General features: G+C 42.9%; 1 protein-coding gene across 1 annotated transcript in view; it reads right to left on the reverse strand.

Annotated features, from left to right (window-relative positions):
* The window catches only part of LOC132237972 (myosin-IIIb-like), a 31,147-nt gene that overhangs the window by 2,418 nt on the left and 11,853 nt on the right, over positions 1-16,876 (reverse strand). The gene's annotated exons all lie outside the window — the stretch shown is intronic.

A 16,876-nucleotide genomic window follows, 5' to 3' on the forward strand; every position in this document is an offset into this window, starting at 1 on the left:
GATGTCCAGATGGAGATTTCATTGTAGCCAAATGACCTTGAGAATAAATATGTGTTGTTTTGAGCCACTAAGTGTGTGACACTGTTATGGAAGTGACAGAAACTAGTACATCTGCTCTCTGCCAGACCCAGTTAACTGGACTTGCAAAGACAGCAAATGTGCCTAAGACCAGGTGCCCTTCCTCCCATAATTGCCCTCTACACTTCCTTCTGGTTTCTGAATTGAAGAATGTTTCTCCTTGTATCCCTATCCTTGGTCTGACCTCAGCCCCACCCTCTGAAGAGATTATCCTGACACAGAATCTCCTGTCCTTTTAACACATTATTTTCAAACATGCATTCAAGCTAAAGTTCAAATAATCCGAATTTCAGGAGCAGAGACTATTTCATTGCCCCTGAAGGCCTCATTTCCATCACCCGATCATGTGAGAAAGTGCACTATTTTTAAAGATCTCCAGAAAAGCCTATCCAACACCATTCCTTTCAGCAATGACATTTCCAAATGTGAGGGACAAACATAATTATAGACATATCAACCAGCAAATAGTTGACCATTTTAATACGTTTTTGTGAGGGAAAGAGAAATAAGACTCTTTCCCTCCTCTGCAAGAGCTACGGCCAACTGAAATGTAAAATGAACCTATAATAATTAAATGGCAACTACAAATGTCCTAAGACAGTGTATACTAGCATGCCCAATACAGGATACGGGCTCCAAAAGCTTGGGCTATTAGAGGACACCACTGTAGGTTAAGCGAGACAATGAAGAGTGTCTACTCCCGAAGTCCATGACATCCGGGAAGAAATTCAAATCAGCTCCCAGCCACTTTAGAGGGGACACAGAAGACAATTCCAAGGATCCATCCTAATGTGGGAACGGAGATAACCTAAGGTTTCTCAAGTGCTGTCATAAAATATTCAAAACATTTATCCGGTTTCAACTTCTCTTTACAGATAGACACTATCTTCAGCTCATTCTGATAAATAGAAAAGTATCCTTTGGCCAAAACTCAGCTTTGTAGCGTGACAGAAAATTTCTTTAAGCTCAGTCTTCCAAAGAAGTTTATAGAAAATCTCACTAGTAAAATAACTTACAAATAACTTATTGAGACAGGCATAGTATTAGGTCCTAGGAAGAGAAAGCTAAATGCACCCTTACTTTGATCTTCATAATCATTCTGTGAGGTAGGTGCAGGTGTAGAAACTGAGGAATAAATAACACAGTTAAATAGCTGACCCAGAGCCCACTGCTAGTCATTGTCAGGGACAGAATTTGAATCCAGGCAGAGGAGAGGCAAGTAAGCAAATCATAATATGATAAGTGCTATAACTAATGAAGATTCTGTTCAAGGGACGGTCTAATTATCAGCTTCTGCACTCATATTCTGACCAAACTAACTAGGCTTTTTTTAGAGTCCTATTACATAAACTCCATCTTCCCTGAGAGAGCCTCTCCTTCAGGATTAGTTCTTATCAGGAGTAAACATGCGTGATGAGATTTGAAGAAGCACTCTAAGAGGATGCATTGAAGGTCAACACACCCTGGAATTGGATTCCCTATCAACCCAACACCAAAGTCAATGACTTCTGTAGGGAGAAAAGTGATCTCATTCTCCTTAGCTCGGCATTGTCACCTCTAGGGAAAATAAAGCTGAATTAGGAATGCACAGATGACTGATCGGTCTTTGATTCCCTTGCCCCCACAAGAAGGGGACCTCTCAAAGAGCTCTCTGAATCAGTTGTTGTGAGGCTCCACTAAGAAAAGGAGAGAGTGGGGCAATGGTTTCCCAGGTTCTCTAAGTCATATTAAAGGGATGGAGAGAGATAGGTTTAGATGTCAGGGACACAGGTCCAGGACTCAAACTACCTCTCTTCTCACACCTCACCTCCACCACCCCAAAGAGCAGCCATGCCCAAGGCAAGTGCATACTCTGCTTCACCTGAGCAGTCCGAGAAGTATGAAGATGTTGGTTGCAGTGGAATGAATAGAGATGATAAAATAGGTGTGTAAGAGAGTTCACGGGAAGAGTTGCAGGGCGTGGAGAAGGCTTTAGTGTGTGAATTTAGGGGAAGGGACACACCAAGAAACACTGATATTTTCATCCTGGGTGACCAGGGAAATGATGGTGCCATTTACAAAAACAGAAAAGTCAGTGTGATAGGCAGTATAACAAGTTCAAACTGGGTCTGAGCTCTACCCTTATGCAAGTACAGAAAAAAATCACTTGTGCTAATAGGGCCTGTGTCCGCCCCCCACCCCCCACCTCGGCCCACATGTAGATACACTAAGGAAAACAAACTTCCGTTAAGATCAGAAGTAGAATGTACTAAAGGGTAACAATAAAATACTGACATGTTTCCAGTGACTACCTGGAGTTTTGCATTACAGTAAATGTATTTTACAATTCAGAACTCTGTAGATTTTAACCTTTCTATTGTTGGCTGCCAACATAATTACTCAAAATGTGTAGTTTTTATACATAGGTTTAAGTACCAGAAGCAGATACCAGGTTGTATATCAGGACTTGATCAAACTGGTATATTTATCTTAATCCAGTGTGGTGAATAGAAAACCTAGTACATGTCAATTCACAAAGTACAGATTCTCCAAAGTTGAATTTAAAGTCCACAGCATGTTGGAGGTTGATATGAAGAGGATGTATTTTCTAGAATGTTCCACAAGATGTGTATATAGACTGTGATAAAATGTTTAATGTACCTTGCAAAGGCTAAAAGAATAGCAGTAAATGAATCAAAATAGAGACCGAGTCCTGCTGTAATGTATCGCTAGTGGCCAAATGGCACCAAGATGAAAATACTGTCTTGTGACCTCAGTGAGTTTCAGAGACATATAAACCCCTACATGCTTCTGCAGAGTCACCTTTAACAGTCTGGTATATCAGTAAGGTTTACACTGTTTCTGAATTTGTTATTAAATATATTTTTATTGACTTCAGAGAGGAAGGGAAAAAGAGAGAGATGGAAACATCAGTGATGAGAGAGAATCATTGATTGGCTGCCTCCTGCACATTCCCTACTAGGGGTCGAGCCTGCAACCCAGGCATGTGCCCTGACTGGGAATCGAGCCATGACCTCCTGGTTTATAGGTTAAAGCTCAACCACTGAGCCATGCTGGCTGGGCTGTTTCTGAGTTTTAATGAATAATTTTACCTATTTGATGTTAATCTATCATTAACCTCATCATTTCTTCTGTTTTAGAGGGGCCAGAGCCTTGATGAGCTCATCAAAATGACCCCTGAGGAAAAAGGAGACTTATGTAAAACTTTAGACAATAAATAAAAATTTAAAAATGACACCTGATGTAAACAGACATAACCCAGGGTAAGATTATGTCCACATCAACTTTCGGTCCTCATCAGAGAAGCTATGTTTAAAAATCTTTGGATTCAAATTTTAAAAAGTCCGAACTACATTATTTACCATCTGGATGCCTTAGCTAAGTCCCTTCGTTGGTTATAGGGACCTCACTTTCTGGCTGTATAAAGTCACAAGGTGGGAATGAATAATATCTACTATCTCTTCCAGTTCTAATATTCTATGACCTCATGATTTCCAAATAAGTCATTCTGGTATTGTATCTCACACTGAAAGGCTAACCCCTCCATGCACATTAGCTAGAGTAAACAGTAGATGGTTCTGGGTATTAGCTAGATGGCTGGAATCTGGTGGGGTTTTATTACCAATATTTTGTAGACGTTCTTAAGGTCTATAAAGAGAAGCTGGTCGCTGTGATAATGCCTCCGCTAAGGAAGATGAGCTCCAGCGACAGCAATTGTTTGGATGCTGGTTAATGGAGCATGTGCAGTACGTACCTTGAAATATGAGCGTTTGGCTTTTCTAGGTACACGTACACTCCCTGCTGCTCAGTGCAGGAAGACTGGAAGCACTGATGCTCGACTACTAGCAATCTCTATGCACAAGCAGTTCCAGTGCCCATGCCAACAGCTGTTTTACCCAGAGGTGGGCTTGAGCCTCCCACATGTCGATCAATGCCACCTTGGCTGCCAAAAACTTTTCCGTCTGGAGGGGACTGAGGTTAATAAGTTTTCATTAGCAGGTTAGCTCTACTGTCTTTGGAGCCAAGAGTCGCGGTCAGCTTTCTGTGATTTCAGGGCAGTTCTCTGTAGCCTTCTTCAGAATAACAAGTCCCAAAATTCCGAACTTCCTAAACCTGCCTCAGTCCCTCCTTCCCGCCCCACAGAGAGAGCACATTCCTCCCTCCTGAAGGAGTTGGTGAGGTGGAACTGCACCCACAACTTGATAACACAACTGCCAGTGGTTCTCAACCTTCCGGCCCTTTAAATACAGTTCCTCATGTTGTGACCCAACCATAACATTATTTTCGTTGCTACTTCATAACTGTAATGTTGCTACTGTTGTGAATCGTAATGTAAATATCTGATAGGCAGGATGGTCTTAGGCGACCCCTGTGAAAGGGTCGTTCGACTGCCAAAGGAGTCGCGACCCACAGGTTGAGAACTTCTGGCTTAAACACATACCATCTCCCCACCCACCTGGGGCATGGCCAGGTGAGTTCTGTGGAGGCCAGTTGGCCCTTTGCTCAGCCACCAGCTGGGAGTGGCAGCGAAAGAACAACTGTCAGTAGCTCTTCCCCTGTAAAAAGAATTGCATCTCCGGCTGCTGTGAGAAAACTCCCAGAGCCAGGCATCTTTGTTTTGGTTTTGCCACCCCCTCACTGGGTAACTTTAGCAAATTACTTAGTCTTCCTGCACCTCTTCTTTCCATGCAAACCGAGCAACCCTCTCTCAAGGGCCTTGTCTGACACACTGTCTATGACAATGTTGCTTACCCAAATGGCTCCAAAATGTTAGTAGTAGATGACAATGGGCCATTGCTGTATCGGTAATATCTATTTTTTTTTACTTGCTACTTTGAACCTTTTTGCATTTCCTAAAATGTCTACAGAAAGCATGGTTTTTGTCTTGAAAATGTAAATAAGTATGGGAAAGTTTGCCTTAACTTCCAAGGGTGTGTTTCCCTCCTCCAGGGTCATTTGTTGGCTGATGGGATTCTTCACCAACAAATTGGCAGGTTAAAGGTGGTGTCTTGATTATAAAATTAGGTTCCCCTGAGATTCACGCAAGAAAATGAAAGAAATTCCCTTCAGAACTATATCCTTTCCTACTGGAAGCGTAAGGCTAATAGGGGTAGTACTTTCACTTTCTCAGGTCCCCCTGATCCCATGAAATGCCACATGGTTACAATGTCATTTCAGCCTAGACCAAGGGCAGGGCTTATGATAAAGCTCCCAAGATAGGGGTGAGATTCGCCCTCTACCTCTTGCAGAAAGATTTGGGCTTATATGAGCCTGAGAGAACAGTCCCTCCTCACCTCACGGTCTTCATTATCTGAGAAGATCATCTTTGTTAGACTGGATGTGAAGGGGATTTAAAAAAAAACAACAGTCAACACATGTTCTCTGGCTTCAGAAAACCTAGGTTTTCCTAACAAGTTATTTAACTAGAGCCCTTTATTAAGTTATATATCAAAGAACCACTGAGATGAAATCTCTTAATAACATGATTTTAATCAATACTTTCAAGCAAATAATATTATAATAGCACTATCTACCATAAGGAAAAATATGTTTTGCTCTTATAATAAATAATTTACTAAACTTAAAAACAATAGCCGAAACCGGTTTGGTTCAGTGGATAGAGCACCAGCCTGCGGACTGAAAGGTCCCAGGTTCAATTCCGGTCAAGGGCATATACCTGGGTTGTGGGCACATCCCCAGTAGGAGATGTGCAGGAGGCAGCTAATTGATGTTTCTCTCTCATTGATGTTTCTAACTCTCTATCTCTCTCCCTTCCTCTCTGTAAAAAATGAATAAAATATATTTAAAAAACCAATATTGTTATGCAGACTATTTCATTTTTTCACTAATGTTTTAAGATGTCATTAAAAATGCAATTAGGTTTGCCTTATATGTTCAAATTCTTCACCTTATTAGAATTGATCGTGTGATCCAAAATAATCAAAGGCCAAAATTAAAATTTCACTCAGTACACAGTCAAAATGCTGTTATGTCAAGAGCTAAATTCAGCTTTCAAAAGAGGATAGGCAAATAGACCTAAAGCTATTACTCCTTGGCTGACCTTGAGCCCAAAAATACAATCCACAAACTGTCAAATAAGATTGGCTGAAAGGCAGGAAGGCAAATAGGATTCTTAATTTTGTTTATGTAATTCATGAAGCATAATTGATAAATGTTATTAATGATAAAGGCGTCTAAAATAGAACTTCTCTGGAATTAGAATTGCAGTTATAAATACAGTATTCCAATGGCAAATATTATTCATCAGTTTTACATACAAACATCTTTAAAGCATTACAAGCTGAGATACTGAATAAACCAATGAAGTATCTTCCTTTGGATGAAATCTAACCTCAAGAGAGGATATATTTGAGATTTGTTTGAGTGTTTTTGCAAAGGGGATGTGGACTAATATAACTGAAATTAATGGCGGCGGGGGTTGGTTCTTTCATAAAACTCAACTTAAGGCTAGAATTAAGTCTATACGTTGCATACTAAATCGTCAGAAATAATTTAAATTATACTGTTATGAAATTCAGAAAGGTCTCTAATTAACATAAAATATGGTGTTCTACAAACTTTTCTCAGGATTGTAACATTCAGCTTATGCCTTCAAAGAAATCAAACAAGCTTCGAATTAAAAACACAGAGTACGGTCCCACAACACCAACTTCCCACACGGCTACTGGAGGGCAGAGCGGGACTGGAACTGGGGGTGAGGCCAGCACACAACACTGATTTCTGCACGTAAATTCCCTGAAGCCCTGGGAGCATGTCCCTTATACTTAACCATATGGTAAGCCTCGTTCTCAAACCCAGGACCGATACCCACGGAATTCCCCTGTGAAAGGTAAATCAATGTGCCCAAATGTTTACATTTGTCCTTCGGACTCAAAAAACGCTGAAGGAGCACGTTTGCTTGGAGACCCAGGATAATCCCACTGCTCTCCCTGCTCCGGCAGCTTCCCCACCGGAGGTGGATGCTGGAGGGGACCTTAGAATTCATTCATTCACAGAGGAGGAGACTGAGGTCCCGGGGGAGGGGTGACTCGTTTAGAGTCATACAGCTGGTATGTGGCCAAATCGCGAGCGAGGTCAACGGCTCTGCCACTACCCTCCCAACTGAGGCATCTCCTCGGTTCTTTTTGTGGTTTTGTTTTTATTTGTCATTTGACATTCAATTTTAGATTAGTTTCAGGCGTGCAGCATCGTGGTTAGACATTTATATACTTTACACAATGACCGCCCCCCCCATAAGTCTAGTACCCACCTGGCCTCGTTCATAGTTATTACGATATATTGACTCTATTTCCTAGGCTGGGCTTTACACCCCCGTGACTGTTCTGTAACTGCCAATTCGTACTTCTTCATCCCTTCGTCTTTTCCACCCAGCCCCCAACCCCCTCCCATCTGGCAACTATCAGTTTGTTCTCTGATCTATAAGTTTGTTTCTATTTTGTTTGTTTACTTTGCTTTTTAGATTCCATATATAAGAGAAATCATACGGCATTTGTCTTTTTCTGTCTGACTTATTTTGCTTGGCATAATACTCTCTTGGTCCATCCAGGTTGTCACGAATGATCAGATTTCATTCTTTTTTATGGCTGAGTAACGTTCTATTATATCCATATACCACAGCTTCTTTATCCATTCACCTTACTAGTGGGCATTTAGTTACTTGCATATCGTGGCTATTGTAAATAATGCTGCAATGAACATCAGGATGCACATATCTTTTATAATTTCTTTGGATAAATACCCAGAAGTTGAATTGCTAAGTCTTAAGTTCTATTTTTTTTTTTTTTTTTTTTTAGGCACCTCCATACTGTTTTCCATAGTAACTGCACCAATCCTGGGAATTTTTATAATACAAAGAATGATGGGCCATTGCCAAAGAGATTTCACATTCCAGCAGCCATAGCCACAGTAACTCCCATATATGAGCATGTGAGCACCCGCCAGTTAAGCCAATATAGTCCTGCCGCCTCTCACTTCCTCTCTCCCCTCACTCTCCTTTCCTTGCTGCCCCTTTTCTTTGCCAACCAGTGCCCCACTTCTCCCAGAGTACATTTAAGGAAAGAACAAGTAGGGGTTCTACGATTCAGTTCATTTCACAGCTTGTTAGGTCGGGTATTATTACCCCAGGTAAGGAAACAGACTCAGGAAGGTTGGAGAACTACACCTAGGTCACACAGCTAGTAGGTAACAGAACTGATGCATGAGTCCACAATAAGAAACTAGTGAGGGGAAATGTTTCTCTCCTCTGCAACACATTTTTTAAAAAGGGAAATAGCAAATCAAACAGAGTATCTGAGTGTTTCCACATGGTCAGAACCCCTCCTCTGCAAGCAGTCTCTGGATTCTGTCCTCCCTCAAGCTGATGTCACCATGCAAACCAGGATATGCCCTTGGGAATGTACATTCCCATCGGTGAGTAATTTCCTTTAACTTTCTAGAACTAAAGAAGGTGTGGAAATCACCTGGGGCATAACAGCACCGTGAACACTAGCCTTCCCACCCCCACCCGCCCCTGCTCCGCCCCCACCCCACGGCTCCTCTGGGCTCCCCTTCCTAATGCTGACTGCCCAGCCGCCTTTGCTTTCTTCTGACAACCCAGTGACCATGAGTCAGAGGCAGAGTTTGGCTTAGGGGTGGATTCCCTCTTCTGGGGCTGAGCCCCTGTGCCCGGTGCAGGGTAGAGAGGTACTGAAGCACCAGGCAGGTTGGGACTCGGAGCTCAGGAGGAACCGAGGCTGGCTCTGACATTCCTGCAGCAAACACTCCTGCCGCTGCGGTAACGCCACCCGTTCTTCCTCTTTGATGGATGAAGAGGGTGGGCAAGCTGACGGGTGGCAGGACAAGCTGGAAAGTTCCAAATGCTCAAGGAGGCCATTGTTTGGACACTTCTTGTTTAATACTGAGCAGGGGTGGGAGGAATATAAGGGCCTCGCGTGCTTCTGCCCATATGGGAGCTTCAGCCCTGTATTTAGTCCCACTAGGAGGAGGGTGACGACATGTCACCACCCCCACCCCCGGGGCCAGCCTCCCACCTCCACACTGACACATGACATACGACTCAATTGCCCCAGAGTTCCAGCTAAGAAGGGAGCTATCACTGGAGCAGAAGTTACAAGTTGGGGCTGTACCCAGTCATTTCACCTTCGCCCTGGGCCTTCACCCACCAGGAGGCTAAGCACCTGGGTTGTGCTTCAGGGCCCTCGAAAGCAGAACCCCTCTGGGAATGCAGGCAGGGTCTGCTTCTCAGAGGCGAACATAAGAGACAGAGGGAACCCATGAGCACAAATGGCTACGGAATTTCAGAGGTGAATGGCTTGCGGGAAGACGCACGGGTCTCTTGGCCAGTCATCTAAGGTCCTAAACCCCTTACTTGAATCTCCTGAGCAACCAAAGCTGCCTCACAGTGACATGACTGGCAGATGGGGTCCCAAGACAGTAAAGAAAACAGACCCTGAAGGCTCACCAGTGTCATCACTGACCTTTCCGGGAGCTGAGGGAGAGCCTGCCTGCCTTCCCTGAGCAACACCAGAGCCATGGACTGGGGGAGCTGGAAGAGGCGGGGAACCGTCAATGTTCTCTGAAAAGTCGGGGGGACCTTGGAGGCAGAGACAACCAAAGCCAATCTCGTCTTCTTACAGATGAGAACAGGGCAGGGAGGGTGGGGTCCCGGCAACATGAGCCCCTGTTTGAGAGCACGGCGCTGTGCCAAACACTTTCAGTGCATCATTGCATTTTGTCCTTTGAGGCTGTTTTTCTTTTCCTTCTCATCCTACCGCTTTTACCTTCTCCCCATCTTACTACTCAGAGATATTCAGAAACGTGCACGAGGTCCTGGATTAGGTGTGTAAGCCGGTATCTACAAGCTGTTCCCAGGTCTGACTCCAAAAGTTGTGCTCTTAACTTTTCTACCAAAACCAAAGCCATATTAAAATAAATTAACTACAATCACTTTTTAAAAATAAGTGGCAGAACCAAAACTAAAATACAAATCTCCTAAATTCTAAAGAAGTGTGTTATTTTATTTTTCCAGGTCCTTCTTTTGGTTGGAAAAAGCCAGTAATTACATTGACTTCTGGAGTCATGTTGAAATATTACATTTTCCTCAACATATAAGAAAGGATAATTCTTCATTTAAAATAATTTAAAAATTGGAGAAAAACAATTTACATCTTATCAGGTACACTGGTGGTCACAAATAAGTTGCTCTAGTATAGTGGTTAAGAGAGAGGATTTTGAAACCAAATTCCTGGGTTCAAATCCTGGTGGCATCACCTACTAACTTGTCCAAGGACAAGAACCATGCTTTCTATGATGTATTTACTTTATCTAAAACATTGGACTAGAAATAACACTGACTTTATAAGGTTGTTGTGAGGGTTATAAATGAATTAATTCACAGAAAGCACTTCGTGTTGGGCACATAGTAAGCAGTCAATAAATTCTCACTCTTATTTGGAAACCAACCCATAGTTAGAGCTCCGGGAACAAAATGGTAATGATGGCAATAATATTTCAGCTCTGTCTTTTATGGCTTTTTCAGCCCTTTGACACAAAATATCTCATTTGTCATCTCTAGTCCTGGCAGTGCCAAACAAAATAGCATTATTGTATCGTTTAGCTAGGAGTGCCATAATTAATGAAGGCGGGAGTGGTTGCAAAAAGCCTGCATTGGTGTAAGCTGGTTGTTATGGCAACCATCCCCTGTCAAGGACCCTTTGTCAGGCAGAGAGCTGTCACAGCACATCTGTTTCTCTGCTCAGCTGATTAGCTCTTGTTTGCAACAAGAAGCAGATGGAAGTAAAAATGAAAAAATAAATTTTTTAAAAAGCAAATGTTTATTTTATTCACAAGTCTGCTTTCTAATACAAAAAAAAAAAGCAACAAAAACAGACCTTTGGCTGTTTCGGAAGATGCCAAGATCCTTAATATATGGGCTGCTTCTCTCATTGGTGAGATTGCAAGTGTAGTCAACCTAAAAATTACAGGTGATAGGTCCCTTCATGTACGTCTTTTTAATGATGTGTCTCACACCCCAATGTCAGAGTATTCTTGAACCCCGTCTCCGCATGTCTTTGTTGTATGAGCTGTCTCAGCACACATGTTCCACACTGAACATCCCATATGAACACATGAAAGCAAAGAGGACAAGGCCCGGGGGAACCTGAATTCTGGGCCAAGTCTGCCCTGAACTAGCAGGGAGAGTGTCCTCTCCCTGTTCCAGTTTCTTCGTCTGCAAAATGGGCCCTGCACTCTCAGGCTCTCTGAACAGCACAGCAGCCCCCATGCTCACTAGGTATGCGCATGTCGGACGATGTTTCCTACACCTCTTTGGGCTCATTTTCCTCAGTGATAAAGTGGAGAAAATAAATCTGCTATAGAGAGCATTTGTGAGAATAAAGTACTTAAAAAGCACCTTTCCCAGTTCCTGGTGCATTAGTGGGTCCTTAGGTAGTGAAAGTTCCTCCCACTGCTCATTGCTTAGCAGGCACAGTGTTCTCCTATCTGACAATCAGCTGGCTCCCGGCGCTGGAGTTGGGCTTGAGTTCCCTCTCGCCAGCCATCACCCCTGTCGTTACTGGACCATTCAAAGGTCTGGGTGTTGCCAGGAAACAGACACGTACCTCTGGTGGCTGAGAAACACTTCTGGGCAGCAGCCATTCACCTTCCAGAATAGAAGTACTGCAGCACTTTAACAGTCAGCATGGCCACACCAGTGCATACAATAACTTTAAGGTCTGACTCCAAAGATATGTTATTTTAACGTAGTCTGCAAATGTCCTCAATAAAAACAATAATGGTAACGTTGGTAACCTTGTCTTGGGTTCCAGTGACTTACAAACATTCCGTTTAATTCTTATGTATGTGTGATGGTGGGAAAGGATCCACTACCCTTAAACCCCTGCCATCAAAAAAATACATATAAATTAAGTTTGTATCCCTGTTTGCTACAGACCAGGATATTATCTGGTATGTGTCTGATGGCAAATACTAGCTGAGCAATACCAATATGACAGTGGGTGTGGGTTGTTTTGAAAACCCCTTAGTTCAGTGAGTTACAACCTATAGATTTCCGTTACTACTACCCACGTATCCACTCAGTGTCCCTGGGCACTTAGTTTGGCAGAGCCTTGGATCCCATATGTGTAAGATCAATGCAAAGATGCCTAACTGGCATCCTCACAGGTAGGTGTGAGCGCTTAAAATATAACATTAGAAGTTCTATGCAAATGTCAGACACCACTATTCATATTATTTACTATAAGAAATTGGGTGTTAAGAGACAATGGAGGAGAAAAGAGATAATAAACATGGCTAATGGAAAGACTGTGTGTATGAGTATAATATAGATAGATATAGAAATAGAAATAGATATAGATATAGATATAGATATATAGACATAGACATAGCCATAGACATAGACATAGACATAGACATAGACATAGACATAATATATGTATTACAGGCTAAAGTCACAAGCTGGGAGACCAGAGGCTCAACATACACAGAAGGTTGAGGGAAGTAACCTGGGTCAGGCATCTCAGGAGATAATAAAAAATAAATGCCAGAGAGAAGGTAGGACAGAACAAAATTCTGAAGGCTTTGAGGGCCTATGTGGGAAGGCAATTTGTTGTGCTTGGTACATCCAGAAAGAACTGTGTATGACTCAGACACCTAAGGCAGAAAGAGAGAGAGAAAGAAAGAGAGAGAGAGAGAGAGAGAGAGAGAGAGAGAGAGAGAGAGAGAGAGAGAGAAGACAGGCAAGGCTGAGCTCTCCAACTAAGGGAGCACCTGTAACATGCAGATCTGTAGGACCCAAATGACTGGCTGATTACCTTGGAAACTGGAAGTATTTACTGTAGCTGAGAGCTGCTAAGTATTTGGAGAGAGTTGTTATGGGTTGAATTGTGTCCTCCAAAAAAAAAAAAAAAAAAAGATGTATTAAAGTGCGAACCCCCAGTACCTCAGAATGTGAACTTATTTGGAAATGGGGTTGTTGCAGATGGAATTCGTTAAGATGACATCATATTGAGTAGGGTGGACCCCTAATCCAAAATGACAGGTGTGCTTATGAGAGCCCGGCGTATGAAGACAGACACAGGGAGAATGTGTGTGATGACGGAGGCAGATACTGGCGATTGGCTGTGACAGCCCAAAAGGCGAAAAACTGCCAGCAAACGGCCAGGAGCTGGAGAGAGGCAAGGAAGACCCTAGAAACTTTAGAGGCAACAGCCCTGCTGACACCTCGATGTCAGGCTTCTAGTCCCCAGAACTGAAACAATAAATTCCAGTTGCTTTAAGCCACCAGTTTATGCTACTGTGTTCTGGCAGCCTAGGAAACTAAGACAGATTGGGCAAGGCTTCGACCCCAGGACCGGAGGAGAACCCACTTAACTCCTCCACTGGCTGTCAGAGCAGCCCACAAAAGTGAAAGGCGGCGTCTGTTTGTGCCTGGCACTTGCATGGTGGATGTTGGAAAGCTCAGCCACTACCGCCCCTCAGATATTCACAGGTGATGTTGTCATAACCGCCCCAAGTCAATGCCAAACAACACCACCATGCAGCTCGCAGGGGTCACACCAGGGAAATGAAGAACCTGGGGTTTTGATGGTTTACTGAGCTGCTGAATCAATCAGCCCTAGAATCACCGATCTCTACACTTACCTGAGAATTTTAATTTCCTATTGTTTAAGTCATTTTGTTCAGGTAATCTGTTCAATATATAGTTTCTACATTGCCCATTTTTCTTTCCCTCTTAAAATAATCTTCCCTGTGTCATAGTGTGCTACTGACATAGTCAGTTTGTAAAAAAAAAAAAAAAATTGTACTGATCTTGACTTTTACATTAACCCTTTACTATGCCACACAATATTTCCCCAGTAGCATTGCTTCAAAGTACTATCACACAAAGTCCCGGGCAACGCCTAGGATTTCTCTCCTCCTACACTGCTGAGAGGATACCACTTTTACCCAGCATTTTTCATCTTTAGTAGCATCCAAAGGAGGCGGTGAGAGGAAATAGGTGGAAAATGTTAACCATATGAGAGTCCATTCAAGCTGCAGCTTCGAGCTGCCCCAGTGAACTGTGCACTTGGACCGCTCGTCAACAATTGATTGTGGTGTGGTCACATTCCATTAACTACCTGGTTTGCAGCGCAGCCTATTTGAATTAAATATCGCAGTTACTCCAGCTGGTGAAACAAAAATGGAAATGGAAATGGGAAAAGAATAATTTGGTTCAATATCTCAAAAACAAAATAGAATCAAGGATGTTTCAGCTGCATTTTCAACATGAAAGCACTGGTCGCCTGCAATGGTTTTATTCCTCTGACATTGGCCTTGTGTGCACTGTTGTCATAATTAATCTAAGTGGCAGTTATTCACACAAGCAGAAGTGGAAGCATAGTAAGGTCAGTACGCTCTGTAGGCCATCACATCGAAGGGAAGCAGGGCTTGCCACCCCAAAACATGCCTTTTGGGAAATTGATTTCTGTTGATTTTTAAAAATCCAAAGACTCAGAAAGAAACTTTAACCTTCCCCCCAACTGCCTAAAAGGCATTTAGATAGACGACCTGCTCCAGAAAAAGATATATCACCACAGATAACTACAGCTCAATCTGAACCAGGTAGGCAGGGAGGAACCTAGCAAAGCCCATTTGTTCAGCCCTCTCTGTGTCCCCCTGTGATTCTGAGAACACCCGCTTCCTATGAATTAGAAGAGAAACGCCATCTTCCTGGTTAGGTCACCCACATTTGAGCTGAGTAGCCTCAGTTATGCTTTCCTTTAATAATAATTAAAATCTATAGCCCTAGCCAGTTTTCTCAGTGGTTAAAGTGCCTGCCTGTGGATTGAAGGGTCCTGGGTTCACTTCTGGTCAAGGGCATGTACCTCATACCTCGGTTGCAGGCTCCTCCCCCAGTCCCTGGAGGGTGCATGCAAGAGGCAGCCAGCTGATGTGTTTCCCTCACATCGATGTTTCTCTCTCTCTGTCTCTTCCCCTCCCTTCCATTCACTCTAAAAAAATCAATGAAAAAAATATGCTCAGGTGAGGATTAACAAAAAATTGATTGATTAATTAGTTAGTTAATTAAAATCTACAGAGAAATTTGCTAATACCAATGTCATAAAGCTGTCCTCAAATAACCCTCCAAATTCATCTTCTCCTTTGGCTGCTTTAACAATGGATAGATTCCTCCAACAGATGCTCATGAGCACCTACCTACTCTGTACCGAGCACTGTACTGAGTGCTGGGTGTCCCAAGTCCCCGCCAGAGCGTAGAGCCCAGCTGGCGGACCTGCCTGCTCACAATTCCAATAGGATGGCCACGGTGCTGATGGAAGGTGTGAAGACTGCGGCGGTGATTTAGGAGGAGGAGCCTCCGTGTCAGCCAGGGACCAGGGACGGTTTCCTGGGGGAAGATGCATTTGAGCTGAAACTGAGGAGGAAAGTTCCAGGGTTCTCAGGGCCACTCCAGGCAATATGACAATACACAGGAGGGTCCAAGGGAATAATATATCAGGATGAACTTGGAGAATTACTTGGTGTTCACTACTGTTGAGTCATTAAGCACAGGTAAGCTGGAGAAAAATAACCTGAGATGAGGCTGACAGCAAGATAAGGGTTGGAACTAAAGGGCTTTGTTCACTGTCCAAACGAGTTTTGATTTTGTCCTGTGGTGTTTCTCAAAGTAAGGTTCACGAGATCCCTATGAAAATTTTTATTTTGTGTTTTTTTCCAATGATCATTGTATTAATAATAATAACATTGGAGGGATAGTGGTAAAAACACGTTCCAGATCATCTGGGTGACCATTTGCCACAGTTTCAGTGACCAGACTTAAGTTTATTGTTAAGCTGGTACCAAGCCAGAGATGTGCCAGTTAGAGGCCAAAGGAGGTCCTATTTGAACAAAGAGAGCACCCCAGCTGAAATAAAGTGGTGGTGAGACGAGGTCTCCACATGGGACAGGGTAGTAAGTTTGACAAAATAACTTAAAGTAATCTGTGCTGTCAGGCTCTGAAACATATTCACTTTGCAAAGGACAGCCAAGTCTCGGAAAACAATGTCATTCATCTCAGTAAATTAAAGGTGCTTACTTGAATGTTTCTGGGTTTGTCGTTTTTTCATAATACATTTTTTCTTTTCGTTTTATAGTTCTATAAATATAAGTGATTAGGAGTTTATTTTTTATTTTTATTTTTTTAAACCGATCTAAGAAACATTTAAGATTTAAGTAAACACTGGAATCTGAAGGGTTTTTCTTTTTCTCTAACATGGGCCTGTCCATTACCCAAGTATGAAAGAGAGGGACATAGAGAATAGGGAGCCACTGAAGAGAGGTGAGCAGACTGCTGTGAGCCAGTTACCATGTAGGAGGTCACCTTGGCAGACACACCGAAGAAAGACAACCACGGGGGCAGAATGCAGATGGAAAGAACTCTAAAAAGGTTATTGTAAGGACTTACTCTTACTAAAAGAACCCATTGGCTTTATCCCTGATGGCTGCTCTCAGGCACAGGCCAGAATACTGTGGAATTAAATGCTGAAACTGTACAAGGAAAACTGTACCTGTGTGCCATGGTATGCCTTATCTAGCTGGGAGATTCTCCAAATTTCCGCATGCATCATCTCCCGGAGAGTTCCATGATGATGCCAAAACTAAATTAGGACCAAATCCCAGGTTTAATTGGGAAACAAAAACATACATAAGACTAGCCGCTATGTATCTGGTAACAACAACAACAACCCCACAAAAGAACAGCCAGGAACACTGCATGTAT

Source organism: Myotis daubentonii, chromosome 7 (genome assembly GCF_963259705.1).
Source record: "Myotis daubentonii chromosome 7, mMyoDau2.1, whole genome shotgun sequence".
Lineage (NCBI taxonomy): Eukaryota > Metazoa > Chordata > Mammalia > Chiroptera > Vespertilionidae > Myotis > Myotis daubentonii.